The 21456-nt window shown below is 44.6% G+C and overlaps 1 protein-coding gene across 7 annotated transcripts in view; it reads left to right on the forward strand.

Annotated features, from left to right (window-relative positions):
* RIMS1 (regulating synaptic membrane exocytosis 1) overlaps positions 1-21456 on the forward strand; it is a 2308950-nt gene that overhangs the window by 636382 nt on the left and 1651112 nt on the right. The gene's annotated exons all lie outside the window — the stretch shown is intronic.

The following is a 21456-nucleotide window of genomic DNA, read 5'->3' on the forward strand; positions in this document are numbered from 1 at the left end:
AGTCCGATCAGGGCATTACACTTCGCTCATTGGGGTACTTATATAGACATTTAACCCAGCAGCCCGTTAACGATCTATGTAGGGGCAGAGGAATTGGCACTGAAGGGTTTACCAGCCGTGGGGTTGCCACATGCAATCGATACCAACCCCTGAGTGATCTAGATTCAAATGATTGACTTGAACACGACCGGGACCATTCCATACCTGTTGTTGAAGCTTCTCCATTGGCTGTGGAGGAGGAATGTGGGTTAAATGGAATGTCCGCGAGTATGTATGGGGTGGAAACCTCAATGTTATGAACACTGTAGGGGACGGCCATGCTGGTTGTTTTGATGGTACGGTGGTAGAGAGGGCCCCACGTCCAGGAAGGAGGGTCCTCAGCTGGAACATCGCCGGGTTGAAGAGCAAAGCAAATGATGTAAAGTGGAGGGATTGTTTGATTGACTGTGATATCATTGGGCTCCAGAAAACTTGGGACACAGGGAACACCTTTTTCCTGGATGGATATGTGGCTTTCTGGTCGGCAGCAGTTGCCTCCCCTATGGGGAGGGCGAAGGGGGTCTTTTAACCCTTATTTCACTTAAACTTGAGGGGACTTATACCAAAGTGGAGACGGGTACACCACACTGCCTTGCTGTGGAAATTCTTACTAAATCCTCTGGGAATTGGCTTATTGTCAACTTTTATAACTCATTTGAAAAGAGTATTTTAAATGAACACTTAGTCAGTCTATATGATTTTTTGGAGCTGTATAATGTTAACAGTACCACTTGTTATTCGGTTATTGTGCTTGGAGATTTTAATGTTCACCGTTGTAATGGTAACTGTTTTGTACGGGATAGTCTAGGTCCAGCGAACCAAGATCATACTCACTTTGAACACACCCCGCAGGGATTGTACTTGGAAGACTTGGTGGCAAGTAATGATTTGATATACCCTACCAAGTCTACAGGAGGCATCCCGACTTATAAAGAAAGAGGTTCCGGGTCAACAATTGATTATATTTTTGTGAGTGTAAATATAGCGAGTAGGGTCAGCCAGTATAATGTGAGTTGGTCTACCTATGGTGACCATAACCCGGTCAGGGTGTCTCTGACAGACGATCTAAAGAAAAAAGTTAAATCCAACCAGACAGCTGGAATCCATGATATAAGACCTATCGATCAGGCTCGAAGCCTGAAATGGTGCCGAGTGGTGCCGATAGATTTCAGGGAAAATTTGATGGGAAAGGTTGGGGAAGGCATGGCCACCTGTTTGAAAGATGGTGTCATAGGGGACGAGGTCCTATTAGCCTATGGCAGAATATGCACTCAGGTTGATAGTGACCTAAAAAAAACAGTTAAGGGGCAACCCAGGAATGGGGAAAAATGGTTTGATCACAACTGTTCAATAGCCCATCGGAAGCTGATGGTAGCATTGAAAGCCGTTCCGCCTGACAAAGCGGAAATTGCTGCCCTTAGAAACATTTATAAAAAAGTACAAAAAAAGCGAAGAAATGAAATTAGGTAGGAAGCTTGGAACGAGCTTTTATCAATAGATGTAATCAAAAACAGTGCCAAATTCTGGACTGTGGTGAATAAGCCCTTTTTTCAGGATAAAAGCAATAGTGAGCTTGATTGCGGTATCCAGGAAAAAGAATGGCACAGTCATTTTAAACAAGTTTATGATGGAAATGGGATGCTGGAAGGCCCAGTTTTAAACATGGAGAAATATTCTTTGTCCTTTACAGAGTTAGAGGTAACACAGGCCATTATGCAAATGACGAGTAACAAGGCCCCAGGGCCGGATGGAGTCCCGGCAGATCTTTTTAAAACTGATGTAAAAACCTGGTCTAAGATTGTATATAATGTCTTTGTAAATGCCTGTCAATTGGGCTTGCCCTCTACATGGGCGCAAGATCGGTCATCATACCCATATATAAGAAGGGAAATAGAAGTGACCCGAGTTGTTACCGCCCAATATCCCTAATCGATTCCTCGGTGAAAGTGCTTGGTAGGGTGGTCCTTGGCCAACTGACCAGTTGGTTGTAGGAATCTGGAATGCTTTCTGTGGCCCAGTATGGCTTCAGAAAAGGGATGGGCACCACGGATCAATGTTTAAATTTGCAACTACTAATAGGTAAATATACGGTGGCAAAGAAAGGCCCACTATTAGTAGCCTTTATGGACCTTTCCTCGGCCTTCGACCGAGTAAATAGGTCGAAGCTGTGGTCCATGCTCCTAACCTGTGGAGTAGACAAAAACATTGTATATTTCCTAGCTGACCTGCACAGGGATTTATCTGCAACAGTGAGGTATGACCAACAGGGTAACTGTACGGAAGACATACCCATATCTAATGGAGTTAGGCAGGGGTGTATTTTGGCGCCCTTGCTCTTTACATTATATATCAATAACCTAGATACGACCCCAATTGCCTCCTGTAAAGATATTACTCGTGCAGGGAAACGTCTGATTCCCGCACACTTATATGCGGATGATGCCGCCCTCCTAGCAAGGACGGCAGTGGGACTTCAGTTAATGTTAGACTCTTTCTCTGTTTTTATGAAATCATTAGATTTGAGTGTACATTTCTCAAAATCGCATATAATGGTTATTGGACAGAAATCCCCAAAGGTTAAAACGTTTTATTGCGAGGGACACATATTAACCAGGGTGACGTCATTCCCTTATCTGGGTGTACTATTTGACGACCAAGGATCCTGGGTAACCCAAATCACAGCGAAAAAAATCGTATTGATAAGGGATACCCTGGCTGTACTGGGTTTCGCCAGAAAGTTAGGAGCCAGACCAATGCAGGCCCTTATCCAAATATACAGAGCCAAGTGCATTTCACTAGCTATGTATGGGGCCGAGCTGTGGGGCATAAAAAACACTAAGAACATACAGACGGTTGAAGAAAGGTTTTTAAAGAACCTTTTATCTGTCCCTAAGACAACAGCTAATTACATTGTCCATCAGGAGCTTGGAATTGGCTTTGTTGAGGATGCCATTGCTGTGGCACCTCTATTGAAATGGATAGCCACCTGGTTAAACCCTGACTTAGTGCTTAACCACACCATTCTGAAAGACTGTATGTCACTCGACCGCGGGCTGAGTATACCCTGGCTCAAATATATTCAGAAACTTGCAGGTAAACTGGGTCGACCAGAACTATATCACTCCCCAGAAACCTTAGTGAAGGGAGATATAAAATGGTCTAAGGACATGTACTTGCGCATAGGAACAGGGAACAGAGAGAGCTGGTAAAGGTGACAGTAAGTGCCCACCAGCTATGTAAAACAACACTATCCATGGAACCGTATCTAGGCTATGTCACAAACAATAATCATCGTTTCTTATTGACTAGATTCAGATTCAACCAATTCCATTTTCTTTTTGGTGAACAGAAAGGTTGGAAGAGGGCAGACGACCTTGGCCCCTGTACTTGCGATAATTTTTCGCAACAAGACATTATACATTTCCACTTTTTCTGTGATCACCTTATTGTCATTAGGAAACGTTTTATTCTCCCAATTCTAGGAAACAAGGGCTTTGTGCAAGTGAGACCAACCCTTCTCCATTTGCAAATGTTGACTAATGTCTGGGAAACTTTTAATATTTCTAATTTTTTATCAGCAGCTGTAAGAATCTTGAGAAAATTAACCTAAACACTATATAATGTACATTCCTTTTTTAATATTGTGTCTAAAATGAAATTGATTTTATCGGTTTTATTGATCGATTTTATATATATTTATGATTCTTGATTGTGTTTAATGGATTAGGTATTTACAACTGTTCATATATACTGTTTTTTTTCTTGCTTTTATGGTTTGCTCATAAACCGAATAAAGATATTTGACTGACTGACTTAAAAGTGTTTTTCACCTAAACCGTGTCAGATTTGGTCACGGCAGTCAGCTTAGAAAAGAGAGCTGGCCTCCCCAAAATCGTGAACTCAGTCTTAATAAAATGAAGCCAAGGGATTTTCAGACCTCTCTCACATGAAAGACAATCATTGATGATATTGCTATTAAAGAGGCACGTGGGTTCTCCCAAATCGGTGCACCACAAAAGCAAGGGGCTAACTTGATTATATTGTCCAGATAATCCACCCCATGCTCCTGGTGCATAATAAATGTTGAACATGCATGTGGAATGCCTATGAGTAGCCTAAGCACCCTATTTATGTGGCCCTGGGGAGAATTAATATTAGAGCATCCCCAAGTTCCCTACCCGTATTTGAGGATTGTGAGACCATTTCTACTATATACCTCCATAAGGGATGCCACTAGTTTTTTCCCAAAGTGATTAGCAAGATAAAAAATATACCCTCCTGAGTTAACACATTTCTGGCGCACTTTGGCAGTACATGGTCCCCAATTGTCCCTTGCATTAAAGAATACACCCAAGTTTGAAAAATTCTTAGTCAGAGCGATGGTGACCTTGTAAAAATATACCTCCCATTTTATGTTGGCTTAGATTACAAGCCATAATTAAAGTTTTCGTTTGGCTGTATATAACAAATTCTTGAAATAAAATGCTAAGACCATTGGGGGTTTTGGAGAGTAGAACAGCGTCATCCACATAAGTAAAACTAGAACATTTTCCCTGCCAATTAAGGGGGTGTCTGAGACCTTATTAGACAGGGCTGTGCCTAAACCATTAATATATGTAAGAAACAATGGTGGAGCCAGGACATAGCCCTGGCACTTACCTCTGCCAAGACTGAAGCTGCCTGGCCAATCACCTGATGGGCAGTCGCTAACTGAAACTCACAAACCATAATACAGTGCTCTCAGAGAATGCACCAGGTCACCACCCCCCTTAAATTAATTGGCCTCTCCCCCAATTTAGACCTTACCATGCAGTTTACGATGCAGGAAAGGTCCATGAAGGCCAGGCAAATCGTGCCCTGCTTTACAACAGTGTATTTGCTAATCAGCAAATGCAAATGTAGGCATTGCTCCACCGTGCTCAGCCCCTCACAAAACCCATACTACACCTGCAAAAAAGGTTATTTATCAGCCCTTTTGGACTTTTTATGTTTGCCTGATCAACTGTTGTTGTTTAAGTCTCCTGTTGTCATGCGTTTCATAAATGATTTTTTTCACATCCTAACTTGTCTCCCCCCTCATCCCTCCCCCCAAAAGCTGTTGGTTATGCTACAACAGAAGCTGTATTTGGCCATCATGTTCATCATTTGCACACTGTTCAAGCTAATGCACAGCTGTCCTTTACGACTCTTGACTCTAAAACGGCTCCCTCATTTTAATTATGTTAGCATGTTGAGTTAATGAGCTACAGGTTCTTTCAGAGAATCAAACTGAGACCACCTTCTTTCTGAACAAATTGGTTTTGAGGACCAGGGCGGTCTTCTCACCAAAGACTGTGACTCCCTTCCACATTGGCCGGCCAATCATTGTGCCAGTTTTTTTTGCCAAGCCTCATCTCTTGAAAGATGAGGAGGACTCCATCGACTTGAACCTACAGGGTCCTAAACTTTTACCATCAATTGGATGATTAGCTTTTTGTGGGTGCCTGTGGGACAAAGAAAGGGAAGGTCTTGCAAAAGAAGACCTTGTCAAGGTGGATAGTTCTCAATACCACAATCTGCTATGCTCTGTCCAAGAATCAGCCCGCGAAGGCTTGCCGGCCCACTTTAGCAGTGCCACGGCAGCCACAGTGGCATTGGTGCAAAGGGTATCTGTTTTAGATATCTTTCAGCCTGCTCGATTCTGCAGGATTTCTTGCTCTGATTCCACTACTTCAGTAAAGCTGTTTCTGGTGGATACTCTATCTCACTAAAGATTCCTCGCTGCCATCTTACCTCCTCGATCTATGGAGTGTACACATTAACATCATAATGTGGCTTCAAGTTAGATTTTGGTGCACTGTCGCCTACAATTTGTGTTAGTGTTCTGTGTCGAGGGCATGGACAGGGAATAATTAAGAAACTAATGTCAGCTCACAGTAGTGATACATATATGTGGATATACTCTGACACTTCCAGGCAGTACAAAGTCACTGAGGAGTCACAAAGTGCCAACTGTAGATGGGCAGGCACAGTGCTGCCGGATTCTTCTGATCAAGTCTGGTACCTGGGGAAACTCTTTAGGTGAGGAATCTGTGGTTAGATAAAGTATCCACTAGTTGGAGCATTACAGAAGTTAAGTAACTGGTCAGTCCTGCAGTTCCTATCTCCTCAGGGCAGGTGTCTGGGCACCAGGTCTCTCCAGTCAAGTGTCCCTCAGGGTCCACCCCTCTGTGTACGGGTGGGCCCTCTTGGTGTCAGGAGACCTTCTACTTTGTTTCGCACAATCAGGTAAAGAGGAGGCCCACCACTAGATACATTGAGGGCATTTCTAGCCCCTGGGCGCAGGTATTAAGGAGTGTTTTAAGCTTGTGTGTGCCCTCCTCTTCTGCAGTAGTCTTCAAGCACCAACGCATTCTTCAGATGGAGTCTTCCCAGGTCCATGAATGTTCTGAGGAGATGATTGGTGGTTGATGTGCCAGCCTTATCCTCTGAAATTCTGCCACTTAACTCTGACTGTTTTCTCACAGTCCATCCATCTAGCTGACTTTTTAGTATAGAAGGAGAGAAACCCATCAGGCTGATCTTGATTTTGAGTAAATCCTCCATGGCCATCACAACTCTACTTCAGTATGTATTTTCTCATACTGACAGGTGATTTTAATTATGTTCCAGAAGAAACACAGAGAAGGTCCAGCTTAAGTAATAGATCACAAGTACTGCTTTGAAGACCTCTATCAGGACCCTCAAACAACACATATTAGCAAAGGGTAGAGGTTTTATGCTTTTACTAAATGCATGTATCATATTCTTGGACCAATGTTGGCATTATTAAGTAAGATAAGCTGCTCCTGTTTAGTTATTCACATATAGATCACTTTCTATTCACTAGCCTCCAAGAGAAATAGTGAGTTCATTTGAAATTTAGTTTTTCAATGTTATCAGAATCTAATTGTTGAAAAACAGCATTCAGTGGAAAGTCAAGCTGGCATATTGGGGTCAAAGATGATCACAGAACATGATGCACAGACTCCATCAATGCACAGGTTCTGTATAGTGTTGCTCAAGGGTAGATGAGATGAAGGATTACAACTTGCATATAACATCCTTGTCTTTGCAGCAAGCTATAATTTACTCTCTAACTACAGTACATTGGGTGTCACTAGTTGGCAGACCTGGCCCTTTTTGCAGGTTTATCCCCATTTACCTTTTGCCGCCTATTTTTCTATTTGTGGTTTTTGAATTGCGTGTTTTAAAATGCCACTTTTAGAAAGTAGGCATTTACTTTACAATCTGGTGTGCCTCTGACTGTGTATTCTACATCTGGTTTTGGAGTGACAGGAGCTTGAGATGTGGATTCACTCTAGATTGTCGCAAGGGGGGATTGAAGTGTAGCCTGCCTTGCCTGAGTGACTCATTGCTGGGCTTAATAGATCTGGTCTGCATTTAGAGTGGTGGGAGGCGTTTCATTTGCACCTGAATAGGCTGTGTCTCCTTTTCACTATGCTGTCTCCGTCCGCTGTGGTCATTCTGCACCAGGGAGGACAGGACTGGTTTGACCTGGGTTCAAAGACCCTTACAGCAAAGAGAGCAAAGACAAAATGGGATATAAGTATTAGAGGTAAACCCCAACACTTTAGATTGCTTCAAGAAACGAGAGGGCCCTGCCAAGAAGAGCGGGAGGACTGTGTGAGGAACGCTACCTTTTCTGTGTGAAGTGTGGGGTGGTCTGCAGTTGTTGCTTCTGTCTATGGTGGCGGAAGAGGACTGACTCTTTTTGCCCTGCTGTGGTATCCTGCTAGAGAATAGAATCTCTAAGGGCTTGTGTGTGTTTGCCAACCTGTTGGAAGTCTCAGGGAAATCAAAGACTTCATGAAAGATCTGAAGGAAACCATGCCTTAAAGGGTAGCTGAAGAGCTGTGAGGAGCACTGCCCCTGCTCCGTGAAGGGTGGCCTGAAGTTCCTGCTCCTGGCTGGGGCAGGCCAAGGACTGTACTGTTCTTCACCTTGTTGAAATGAAAAGTGCAGTGTGAGTGCTTTGTTTTGCCTCTGTTTTAGGACAGGGCTGATTTCTCCTCATTCTGAGGAGCAACAAGTTGCCAAGCACAGACTGGGCTCTTGCCAGGGAAAATCAGCACTGTGGTTTACTTTGTATGAGCTCAAAGTGTGTGGAGCACTATTCCTAAGTCGAGGGTCAGTGAGAAGCGCCAGCCCCACTATGAACTATCCCCTCAGTGGGGCCCCGTCTTCAATGACGTGTCGCCGCAGCCAATGGGTTGCCATAGCAACCACCAGGGAAGCCACGACCGACGACTTCTGCATGGCGATGCCTCTCTGCGGTGCCCTTTATGGGTATGAATGAGTTGCTTATGTTTGGATGGGTGTGAGTATGAGTGCTCTTTTGAGTACCTGAAAGTTCTGCCAAGCTACCAAGGGGGTGAGCAGGGATTATCTCAGGTGTGTAACTCCCTTACCCTGACTAGAGTGGTGGGTTCTGCCTCGCTTAGGTGCATTCCCTAGCCAACCAAAACCCCATTGCTAACTGTGGGTATGACTGAGTGTACTTATGTTTGGGTGGGTGTGAGTATGTGTGTGCTTGTATGTGAATTGATGGAAGGAAGCATGCATCTGTGTGCCTTCCCCACTACTCCTCCAAATTACGAGCCACCACTCGTACAGAGATCCACTGATACCTCCATGTGCAGTATGTGGGTGGTGCACTATTACAATTAATGGGCTACTAACCCAGGGGAGTGACTACAGTGCACCAGGTAGAATTCTGTCTAACTGCCATTGACATTAGCCTCATGCTTTTCTGAAGGAAATTCAAGGCATGTTGATTATTTAAATGGACTTCTTTGCATTTCGGATCGACTGTCCTCACTTCTGTTTGCACCCACATGCTGTTGCCTGACAGTTTGCTGATCTACTGCCTCACTTAGGGTAGTTGTAAGGGACCTCTGGGTGTTTGCAGCCATGGTGTGCGGAGAGCTGGGAGTGTTGTGTGATTTTTACCTGTGTGAGCTACAATGGCCATTCAAAAGTTGGCAAGGAATTCTCTTTTCACCCAAACTAGGGTGTTTATGTTTGCCCTTCTTTCTGGAAGAACATGCTTTTTTCTTAAGCTTCTATGTATAAGTATAAATTATCTATAAGTGAATGGTACTCAGCCTACTGTTTAAAAGTTGTCATTGCGGCCCGATGCCTTCACCTGCTTGAGGCCTTTAGATTAGCCTCAGGCCAGAAGTGAACCCATTTAATCAGTGCTGGTTCCTCTGCCCCCATCAAGGGACTGCTTTGACTGGCAGTCAACCATCCATCTCCGCAGATTGAGTGTCAAATATTTGGGCGTGTGAGAGGCACTACACACAGAGCTCACCTGGACCCTGAACCTACAACAGTTGCTCCTGAAAGTAAAAATAGACCTGACCAATTGGCAAAGCCTCCCCTTAATGTGATGGGCCGTATAGCCATGTGTAAAATGATAATATTGCCTGCTTCCTCTATATTCTCCTCAACCTCCCTCTCAAGATTCCAAGGTCTTGGTTACCGAAAACTGGAAAGTGACACAGGCACCTTTCTATGGAGGGGATCACGGCCACGACTAGCACTCCTTTACTGTCAGCATGGTCCCTATGATGGTGGGCTGGACATGTCCAATTTGTACCATTATTATCTTGCCTCTCAACTCCTCGTCACTCACGACTGGTTCAACGGGGTGGTCAGACCCGGCCTATAAATTAGAGCTCTCTCTGCTCGGCTTCCTACTCTTCAGGCATTGCTATATGGCTCCCCGGTTCCATCCCAGTTGCCCATGGTCACACGAGTAGTATTCTTAGCTTGGCACGCCTCTTTATGACATGTACAGTGGGATGGTAAACTCACACAACAAACCCCTTTATGGCACGGCACCTGGCTGAAGGAAGTGGCAACACTCATATGCTTCAGAACATGGGATAACATCGGGATTTTCCAAATAGGCAACGTGTGTTCAGGAACACACATACGCTCCTTTGCAAATCTACAGGAGTAATTTGTCCTTACACGCTCCCAATTCTACCAATATCTTCAGGTCTAGCATGCCCTCCATAACCACAGACTGGGCACAGAACCCATAGTGGAGTTTAATCCACTAGAAGCAAAAATCCTAATGGGTAACCTGGGACGTGGAGGTGTCTCAAAAATCTACTGCATCCTCATAATAAACTCCCTCGGCTCACTCCACCACCTCCAGATGCAATGGGAGGGTTGGGTGGGTCCAATATAAGAAGAGCATTGGCACAACGCCCAGATGGCTCCCCCGAGCTCACCATCTCCTCCAAATTGCGACTAATACACACGTACTACCTCCAAGTAGCGTGCCTCCCGCCTTCACATTTGCACAGGGCCGGTGTCTGGCCTGATGCCACCTGCCCCTGATGCGCAGATGTGCCTGTAAACTTCTACCACATGGTCTGGTTATGTGTGACAATACAAACATACTGGGCCCCAGTAACAAGAGAACTGGCAGAGGTGCTGGAGTGGGCAGTTCCCCTCTCTCCCAACCTGATCCTTCTGGGAATAGCAGAGGGCGCTGGGGGCTTGGCTGAGAGGGCCTTCCTGGGTACGGCCTTTCTGGTTGCAAAGTGCGACATTGCGACAAAGTGGCTGTATCCCTCTCCCCTTACCATTGCAACGTGCCGCCGCTGGGTTGACTGGTGTGCTCAGCAGGAGGGGGTGGTGTTTGAGGCAAGAGGCTGTCCCCAAAAGTTTGGTTGTGTGTTGGAAGTGGCTGCACCTTTGACCTACTGCATCCAATCCCCAGCTCCGTAGAGACTCAATGGCCTATCTATGTATATGTCTTGGTTCGCTTGGTTTTAACCTATGCATGTGATGCTATATGCCTAACTTGTGCCTTGTTCTCGTTAGCCACACAGTGGCTGTTAAAACCCAATAAAATAGTTTATCAAAACAAAAAGCTGTCATTGCACCAGTCTGGGATTTGCATATATTGGGTTTTCAAACCCTGACCTCAAGGATGAAAAGGCACACGCATAATGCTAGTTTACATCGCTCGAATAGGTGTAGCATACTGGTCCAGGAAAGTGGACCATTTCCTCAGCAACTTAGACAAAAATCTACATTTTGCTCTAGGAGATGGTAGTTATTAAAGATATTAGGAAATCACAAACCACTTCTGAGACTGTGAGTATGCTTGGTGCGCTCACACAACTTGGAGTATGTTTCTGCTATGAAGGTCACTCTTATTGTGTTGTGTTCAAAACTGATTTGCATGTTGATGTATTGATGCTGAGATGGGAAACGAATACTTGCTACTAAGGCCCAGTGTAGGGTAAGCACGAGTGAGCTAAAGAAGTGTACATGGAAGAATTCACATAATTACATTTTGATTTTGTGTGCTGTCCCCGTGCCAGTTTTCATCACTGGGAAATTGGCAGTGGTACAATCCTGCCTATATAGATGAAACTACAATTTGAATCATTTTGATTCTGCTCCACAGCAACATTAGTATATATATTCTTTTGTTCTACTCGTGTTTTATTTTTCTGTGTATTTCTTTATTTTGATGTTGGTGATCCTGGTGAATGTTTTCGGACAATAATTTTTCAATAGTACCACTCAACTTTTCACAGTATTTTGGAGAGTGATTCAACGGACTCCATTATTTGCAGGACCAAGCAGTACCGGAGGACGGGTCCTGTGGACCTTAACGCCAGAAAGGAAATTGAGCCACAAACCTTCTTTTGGTAGTAACATTTAAAGCCACTAACTGGGATGCAATCGACCCCTGAATCTCATGGACCTCAGGTCCTCTCCACCTGCCACGGTATTGATTGATAGCTGCGATCCTGAAGCCAAGAGTAAAAAAAGTGCAGGTTTTTCAGCACTCAAGAATGAGCGTTAGTTCATCTGCATAGGGCATCTAAAGGTGTGGCTTTAGGCTGCCATGCCCAGGGGCGTAACACAGGCCCACGCATCCCCCGCAGTGCGGGGGGGGCCTCAAGCTCAAGGGGGCCCCCTCAGCACTGCACTTCGGCCTGAGAGGCCCATTCCGCTGTGGCAACAACCGACACGCCATATTTACAAATCCCTGTTGGGTCAGCAGGTATTTTTTGCTGAAAGTTCTTTCTTCAACATAGCTCGAGCACTATGTGTAAAAATGCTCAATGCCAACCGGTCTTTCTTGTTTTACAAAACCAAATCCCCACTAAAAGATTGTGGGGATCCAAGAGGCAGCTGGATGGTGATTTTGGGGACTGCTCATCTCAACGCGAGGGCCTTAGTTGCTTTCCCCTGAGGTGTTTGTTCATTGTTTATTTAGGGATTTGCTTGTTTGGTAATTGCTAAGGGTTTCATCATCATCATCACTTTATTTCGCCAACGAGAAAAACAATGGCATAAAAAGTATACTACATAAATACAAGATAAAATACCTTCTTAATACCTTCTTAGATCGTTATTTCAGTATAAACAATATTAATTACAGAACATAATAAAAACACACATTGTTAAAAACGAGTAAAGTCCCTAAAAGCCTGCACAAATTAGCTCATCATGACAAAGTCTGTTTCCTCCTGTTTAGATCACACTGAATAAGTGATGCCAGACAAAAACACGTAAAAGGATCCGGTAAACATTAAAAAAAAATATAGAGCTGGGCGACATTGTCTAAAATTCATTCTACGCAAGAATGGCAATATATATCTCTTCCTTTGCTCCAGATAAATTCTACAAAAGAATAAAACATGTAAATCACATTGGGATGAACGGGAGTCGCAAGAACAAACAGTGAGTCCCTCCATGGAAAATGTGTTAGTAGGATAACCCAACATTAAGGGAATAAAATTCAAACGAAACCTAACTAATAGAAATGTATGTTTAAGATTTGTCACAAAGTTTAGTTATGTACGGTCCTGAATGCTCAGTCTAAGAGGTAGGAGATATAAATTTCCCATAGGCTTTTTAGAATTAAGGTCATTTCTTAATCTCTTCTCTTTTGCCAACAAAAGGCCCTTCAGCTTAGTTCTTGATTTAGCTCTACATGCGAGGGGATCATCGAATAGATTAGGCTTCCCAACGGACTAAAGACTGTTCTTTATATATTGTAACCGTTTAACTTTAGCTACACCATTAAGGTTTAGTGAATCTTTTAATATGTTGTGTGTTAGCGTCAAATCTTCCCTTCTACATACCGAGTTCCACAAAAGTGGTGGATCAATATGAATCAAGTACGATATAAAGGGAACATCCAGTTCCAGGTGACAGATATAGGAGGAACCAGCCTTAGAGAGGCATAGCAAGCGCTTCCAAAAGCAATCCTCAGTTTGTTGCAAAACTTGGGTACTTGCGGTTCCCCAGATAGCAGTTCCATAGGTTGTAACGGATTTAACTTTTGCTTCTTAGGTCTTATTAATTACATCCACTAGCTTTGTTCACAACCTTTTCGTATATCTGGACAGTGCCCCTATGCTTCTTTCCATCATAAGCCTCCTGTTATCCACCATAGCTTGCCAGGTGTTTTTACAATCAAAGAGAACCCCTAGATAGGAAAATGAATTCACCACTTTCAATTTTCTTCCTTTGATGTTCCATCTTGGGTTTTTCCTTGGTTTCTCGCCTGCAACTAGCACAAATGATTTTGCTTCATTAACTCTGAGTTCAAAGTTGTTCATGAACTCCCTGTACGTCTCTATCAGATGCTGAAGTGATTTGCCGGTCCAAGCCAACAAGACCGCCTCATCTGAATAGAGAAGTACTGGCACAGCGGTGGAATTAATTAGTGGGACGTCAATTGCAGATGTCACCAAAGCAACTTCCACACTATTGGTGTTGAGCGAAAAAAGAAAAGGGGCGAGCACACATCCCTGTCCGACCCCACAAGCTATCCCAAAGGAGCTAGTAGTAACACCTGCTCTGCCATACCAAACACGGACCATGGCACTGGCATACATTCCTCGAATAAAGTGCTGTGGGCTTTAACGCCAGGAAGACAATTAAGCTCAAAACTCTCTTTTGGTAGTAAAATAAAAGCCACTAAATGGGGTGCAATCGACCCCTGAATCTCCTGGACCTCAGATCCTCTCCACCTGCCACAGTATTGATTGATAGCTGCGATCCTGAAGCCAAGAGTAAAAGTGCAGGTTTTTCAGCACTCAAGCATAAGTGTAAGTTCATCTGCATAGGGCATCTAAAGGTGTGGCTTTAGGCTGCCATGTCGCTGTAGCAACAACCAACCCACCATATTTACAAATCCTTGTTGGGTCAGCAGGTATTTTTTGCTGAGAGTTCTTTCTTCAACACAGCACAAGCACTATGTGTAAAAATGCTCGATGTCAACCGGTCTGTCTTGTTTTACAAAACCAAATCCCCTCTAAAAGATTGTGGGGATCCAAGAGGCAGTGGGTGGTGATTTTGGTGACTGCCCATCTCAACGTGAGGGCCTTAGTTAATTCTCCCGGTTGTGTTTGTTCATCATTTATCTAGGGTTTTGCTTGTTTGGTAATTACAAAAAGTTTCATCAAAATATAGTGCAAAATGATCACTAGGACACCCTGCAAAATCTGTTTCTAAGCGCCTCTAGTTTTCATTCCTCCCACCTCATAGTTATACAAAGACAGTGAACAGGGGCGGCCTTAGGCATATGGAAGCTGTGCACCTGCACAGGGCCACCAAACCCCAGGGACCACCACGCCAATATATATCCTTAAAATAATAATCCTCTGAGAATGGATACATATTTGCGTGGTGGCCCCTGGCAGGGATTTGGCAGCCTCTGGCTCTGTTCCACTTCCAAACACCCCGAGCCCCCCAAACCCCCCCCCCCTCCGCCCCCCTCTTCACTGGCCTCCGCCTCGCCCGGACCCTCTCTTCTGGGGCTCCCTACCTACGCTCCCTGCCCAGGGCCGCCATGAGCCTAGAGCCGCCCCTGCAGTGAACAGACTGGAATGCCTCCCAGAGATATGGGGGCCCTCTTGCACTGCAAGGTGTGGTGATGATGAACGGCTCTATGTTGCAGGTCATGATAAATAGTGACAGTGACATGACAGTTTTGTCTGGTATATCTGATGATCCAAAATAGTTCTGACATGACACACATACTTTTCACCTCTGCTGTGATTTTACGTTGCGGTGCTGAAGTCATTGACAGGTTCTTGCAAGCTAGTTCACAAAAAACAGACAAGAATGTGGTGAGCTGAATGACCCTGAAAGCAATGCGTTGAAATAGGCAGAGCTGGCTCACCACACTGCACCTACCTATATTCTTCCACTTGACCTTCAGTACTAATGTGGGCTTTCTTTCTTTTTGTGCTGTACGTTTCTCTAGGCAGAATGTTCAAGCCATTATAGTTAGGCCTCTGGAAAAACATAGAGCATAGCCGATTTCTTACTGGCTGCTCTCAAGTCCATACGTTTGTCCTTTTCATATATGTTTCTTTTGAGTAATCTGTGACTTTGTATATTTTATGTCTGTCATCGTTCTGACTAGCTTCGGGTTCTGTTTTCTTCTCTGCTTCGTTCTGTTTGACCTTAAAAACACACACAATAGTCTGTTGATCTGAGGTTTTCAGTTTGTTGCTACAAATGTGTCATTTGATGCACCATCTTTTCTTCTACTCCTTACAGTATTTGTAATAACCAGTTTATTAGTCATTCTCTACGTAACATATCTTGTAGATTTTCATGATGGCTTTTGCATCATTACTTCAGTGTATTATTTTTTTCGACATCTTTCTCTTTAGGTTTTATGTTGTCTTGTAAGGTGGATTAAGTCCTTCCTTCCATAAAAAAAGCTCTTATTGTCTCCTAAGTTGTACGTTTTTCTCTTCCTCACAGCCTGTGACTGTCACTGTCTTTGGGCTGGCATGTATTCCCTAGTGTTAGTTAGCCTCATGCCCTTACTATTCACATAATGTATTCGAAGCTTTCCCTTTGTTTCTATGATGATTCCCTTTCTCTTGTCCTGTGTGTTATTGTTTCTCCCTTGTCCTCATTATTGTTTTTTTCTGTCTTTTCCCTATTTACATTTCTCGTTTCACCAGTCTGTTTTTGTACTTATATATTCTTTATTCTTTGTGTGCTTTCTTTATTCTCCTCCTGCATTTTCCGCAGGTGTTTGCCCTGTGTTTGTTTCTAGGTCTCAACTAAATACAGTTGTAACTGTCTATTGTTCCCAATAGATAACTTATACTTAAGAAGGGAGTTGAGTAGGTGCTATGCTCACAATAGGCTAACTTTGCTGCCTGTCTCGGTTATCTGCTCCTGGTTTGATGATTTCCCTCCCTATTGCTTGCAAATAGGGAAAAAACTCTGATAAGCCTAATAGCTCTACTCAAAGTAACCTTATCAATAGTATAAGGGTACGATGACAGTGACACTAACAAACCAGATCGCAAGATGTGAAGAACCAGTAGCGTAAGTCCCCCCTGGTTTAGGATTCCCATAAACGGTCTTGTAATGATCAATATTATCATTTGGTAATCCTTATCGGGTATTGTGTCTCTAGATCATTGAGACCGGCATACCCAGATAACCAGATACGGGGTAGCGACCCACAATCACTCGGTACTACCACATGATGTTGATATGATGGGAAGTGCAGTGTAAAAAAAATATATATAAGTGGTGGTCTAAAAAAGGATAGGGAGCTCAACCAAGGATATTTTTAATAATTGTTGGCCCCTTCCCTATTAAAAACAAGAACAGTGTAGTATCATCATCGCAGTCCACACAAATAGCTGCGAGGAGACCAACATGTTTCAGCCACTAAAGGTTAACTCCTCCGGCTTTCGTCAGGGTCTCTGTTCAAATAATATACTACTGCTTAAATGTGAATAAAGTGTGAAAAAATATACAAAAAAACACACAAGTGAAAACCAGTAAAGGATATAATGTTCCTTCGACTGTATCAACTCCTCTCTTCGGCACCTGGTTGAATTTATACCAGGGTGTCCGGGGAGTGGACCTCACCTCTTCCTGGACCTGGCTCAGGATATGTGAGACCCCGCTCTGTCGTCGTTGTCTCAGGCGTGACTGAGTCAGGGGGAGGCCTGAGCCAGGTCCAGGAAGAGGTGAGGTCCACTCCCCGGACACCCTGGTATAAATTCAACCAGGTGCCGAAGAGAGGAGTTGATACAGTCGAAGGAACATTATATCCTTTACTGGTTTTCACTTGTGTGTTTTTTTGTATATTTTTTCACACTTTATTCACATTTAAGCAGTAGTATATTATTTGAACAGAGACCCTGACGAAAGCCGGAGGAGTTAACCTTTAGTGGCTGAAACATGTTGGTCTCCTCGCAGCTATTTGTGTGGACTGCGATGATGATACTACACTGTTCTTGTTTTTAATAGGGAAGGGGCCAACAATTATTAAAAATATCCTTGGTTGAGCTCCCTATCCTTTTTTAGACCACCACTTATATATTTTTTTTTTTACACTGCACTTCCCATCATATCAACATCATGTGGTAGTACCGAGTGATTGTGGGTCGCTACCCCGTATCTGGTTATCTGGGTATGCCGGTCTCAATGATCTAGAGACACAATACCCGATAAGGATTACCAAATGATAATATTGATCATTACAAGACCGTTGATGGGAATCCTAAACCAGGGGGGACTTACGCTACTGGTTCTTCACATCTTGTGATCTGGTTTGTTAGTGTCACTGTCATCGTACCCTTGTACTATTGATAAGGTTACTTTGAGTAGAGGATTACTTTTGGATCCCTAACTAGACCCCTAAGTTTGTAGTTGATCGTTGATTTTCATGGGGGATAATACTTAGGCTTGGTCTATAAACATCCCTCTAGCCCTGCAAAATAGTGTGTTTTTCCAAGCCTAATAGCTCGTCATTTTGGACCTGGGACACATTGGCTTGCTTGCCTGGTCTGCACCGGCCACTGCTTCACTGCATTGTTTACATGCACTGCCAGCATCGGTCATTCCCTTTTTCTGGGTACTACCCATTTCTTTATCTGTGAAGGTCAATTCTCTAAAGGTCTCATGAAAGGTTGAAGGTGTTAGTTGTACTACCTTCACTTGCTTTCTGCTCCCTCACCTTATTAAATTTCTCTGTCTTTTATCTCCTCTTTCCTGGACTGCCCTCATTCCTATCATTAGTTTGCACTACTTAAGTGTATGTTTTCGTGATCAGTGTTTTCAGTTTTAGCCTCCTGCTCCTCCTCCTCCCTACTCATTCAAGTTTACATTGCCTATCGCCTACGAACGTGGTTGCTATAGTCAACTTGCAGCGTCTGAAGTTTTCTAATGGTGAAGGGAGAAGTGAAGAACAAGTTGCTGTTCCCCAATCGTCTTCAAGGCAGTCATACAATTCGCATAATATTATGATTTTAGACTTTCTATGTACTTTTATATTCTAGCATAAGGCTTCTGGCAATGGGATAAGTTCAAGAGGAAGGAAAAATAAACAATGGGGTAGATTTATATATGGTTAATAGCCTTCAAATTGGAGTATTTGGTTGCTATGAACTGAGATTAGCACCTTTGTCAGTGACCTCTAAACCTTCAGTGCAGCTGCCTGGATGGTGTCTGCGCTGATGGCACTGATCAACGCCAAGCAGATGCCATGTTTGTCTCACCCTATCGGCTTTCATTTTCTGATTTTCCTTTTAACAAATTCACAAACAATAAATGGCTTTGCATGCAGGGATTTTGTTCCCTGTGCATGGGGACAGATTTATTTCCCTGCCCGTGACCGCCATTCTTCGCGTGGTCCTCTGAGGTAGGGAAAGTCAGTGACAGCTGCCCTATCCTCAATAAGGCAGCTTGGCCTTCCCTGCGACCTGATAGTCCTTTGGTGCAGGGGTCATTAGGTGATGGGTTTTCTATGGCTGGGGCTGCACCCTCAGAAGGCTTGTGGGTTCCATAGTTAAAATGGGGGACTGACTGCAAGTGTGGCAGGTGGGCATCAGTGTGTCTGCTTGGGGATTTCTTATGTCTCCAACCAAGTAATCCTTGTTTCAGATGGATACATCTGCCATTGGATTCCTCACCTTGTGAATATCCCCCTGCGTCAGCAACGTTCGGAAAATTCTTTTGTAGCACGCCGGCATGGACGACGTCACAGGAGCACGGCATCGCGCGCGACTCCGACTAACGTTACTAACTCCTTATAAGGCCTACGTCGGCGTGATGACATCAGTTCCCTTTTTTCCGCGTCGTCTACGCTAACGGTTTCTTGGGATCTCCTGTTGTACGGATAGTAACTTTGTTACTTTTGTGGATTTCTGGTTTCTGTATCTGTTTTGGTGTTGCTGTCTTCTGTCGAGATGTCATCGAGGAAGACAGGATTTAAACCATGCGATTCATGTAGGAGGATGATGTCCATTACCGATCCTCATGGTGACTGTCTATGGTGTCTGGGTTTGGATCACGACGTCAAGGGTTGTCGATCCTGTTTTAAAATTAACCCAAAGGCTCTTCGGGAACGAGAGGCAAAACTTCTTGTTGCCAAATTGAAGGGTAAGGTTACCGAGAGAGCTTCGAGGTCAAGATCGAGAAGGTCGAGGTCGAAGTCGAGGTCGAGGTCCCGGTCGAGGTCGGCTTCGAAGTTGGCTTCGGGTCATGCTTCTGGTTCATCAAAAAAGAATCATAGGAGAAAAAAGCACAGTTCAAGACATCATTCCAGCAGGGAGTCAGACTCGAAAAAGAAATCATCTTTATGAAAACATCGTAAGGGCATGATATCTCCGTCTCCAGCTCATAATCCTGAAGGTGAGGCCACGCCTTTACAATCTCAGGAGCCTACACTGGCTCCGGAATCGAATCCGTCTCCGGATCCGTATCAGTCTTCGGTGCATAAAGGAGAAGAAGAAGTTCCTCAGGGCTCGACGACTCCGGTACATCATCCCGAGGAACAAGAGGTACAGGCGGAGTCGAATCCGGTGCAGCCTCCTCACGAGCAGCCGGTGGGTACGTACCCTCAATTTCCTGGTCCTGGTCAGGACCCTTCGCATTTTCTAAACGCCATGTATGGCGTATATGCGAGAGCAATGTACCCCTCTGGTGCGCCGGCTGGTCCCATGGGTCCATTGGCTTATAATCTGGGTGTGCCGCAGGCTTATGCTCCGGCTCCTTTCCTGCCTTTTATGCCGACGCCGACTCCACCATGGCTTCTCTCGGCGCCTCCAAGGTCATCGACTCCGTGCACGGCTTCACTGGCTACGGAGCGACCTCGAGATCCAATTCGAAGTTCGACGCCGGTACCAGTTTCACATTCGAAGGCGGCTCCGGCTCCAGCTCCTAATTCGACGCCAGCTCCGACTCCATTGGAGTCGTTACAGGACCCGACGACGTTGGTTCGAATGGAGTGGTCGAGGCGTATAGCGCAGGAAAGAAATTATGGAGAAGCTGAGATTGAACAAGGCGAGCTTCAGGATCAGGAGGATTATTTTGAAGAGTTGCATGATGCAAGTGGTCTGAAATTTTCACCAGAATGGGGGTTGCCCACGGTATCTGATGCTCCTTCTAAGGATGTGGTACAAAAGGGGATGGTGATGGACGGAGCATCTGAACCAATCAAATACTCACACCCAGTCAACAGATCTGGGTTTAATCCATCACCGTTCTTTAGCCCACTCTGCCACCCCAGTTCAGACATGGCCATATGCAAATCAGTCTGACCCTGTGCCTCATGGGAACAGTCCAGCCCGAACTGCTAAGCCAGGCCTTCCCTGGACCGAAAACAAGCTCCCGAGGACCGGTTTCTGGCATTACAGCCGTCTTCAGCCCGGCTTGCTTGAATCCAGTGGCAAAGTGAGCAAGGGACTCATGTGGTACCCATATCTTCTCCACCTCTCCTCGTGCCCACCGCTCCGTCTCCCTCTCAGGGCAGACCTCCTCTCGCAGTCGCAGGGGCAGGTTCTACACCCCCACCTCCAGACCTTACACCTTCATGCCTGGCGATTGAACGGGGCAACCTGAATTCCTTTTCTCTCCCACCTGGTGTGGCAGATGTCATTCTATCGGCCAGGCGTAGCTCCACCAAGTCCATCTATTCTTATAGGTGGTCTAAATTTGTATCCTGGTGTGGGGAGAATTCTGTTGATCCTTTGAGAGCTCGTTTGTCAGAAATACTTCAATTTGCTCTTTCATTGGCGCAGCAGGGTTTTGCTGTAGCTACGGTAAAGAGATATCTATCAGCTTTATCGGCTTTTATCTGTTTACCGAATCAACCATCTTTGTTTAAATCTCCTGATTTTTAAAGGGTTTAACAAATAAGTTTCCCCCTACTCCCTTTATTGTGCCTCGATGGGACTTGAACCTGGTTCTTACATATTAAATGGGTTCTACGTTTGAACCTCTACACAGGTGTCCTTTGAGACTTTTGTTTTTCTTGTCGCAATTACCTCGGCAAGGAGGGTAAGTGATCTTCAAGCTCTTAGTTCAAAGCCCCCGTTCTTTACCATTCATGCTGAA

This window comes from Lissotriton helveticus, chromosome 6, assembly GCF_964261635.1.
Source record: "Lissotriton helveticus chromosome 6, aLisHel1.1, whole genome shotgun sequence".
Lineage (NCBI taxonomy): Eukaryota > Metazoa > Chordata > Amphibia > Caudata > Salamandridae > Lissotriton > Lissotriton helveticus.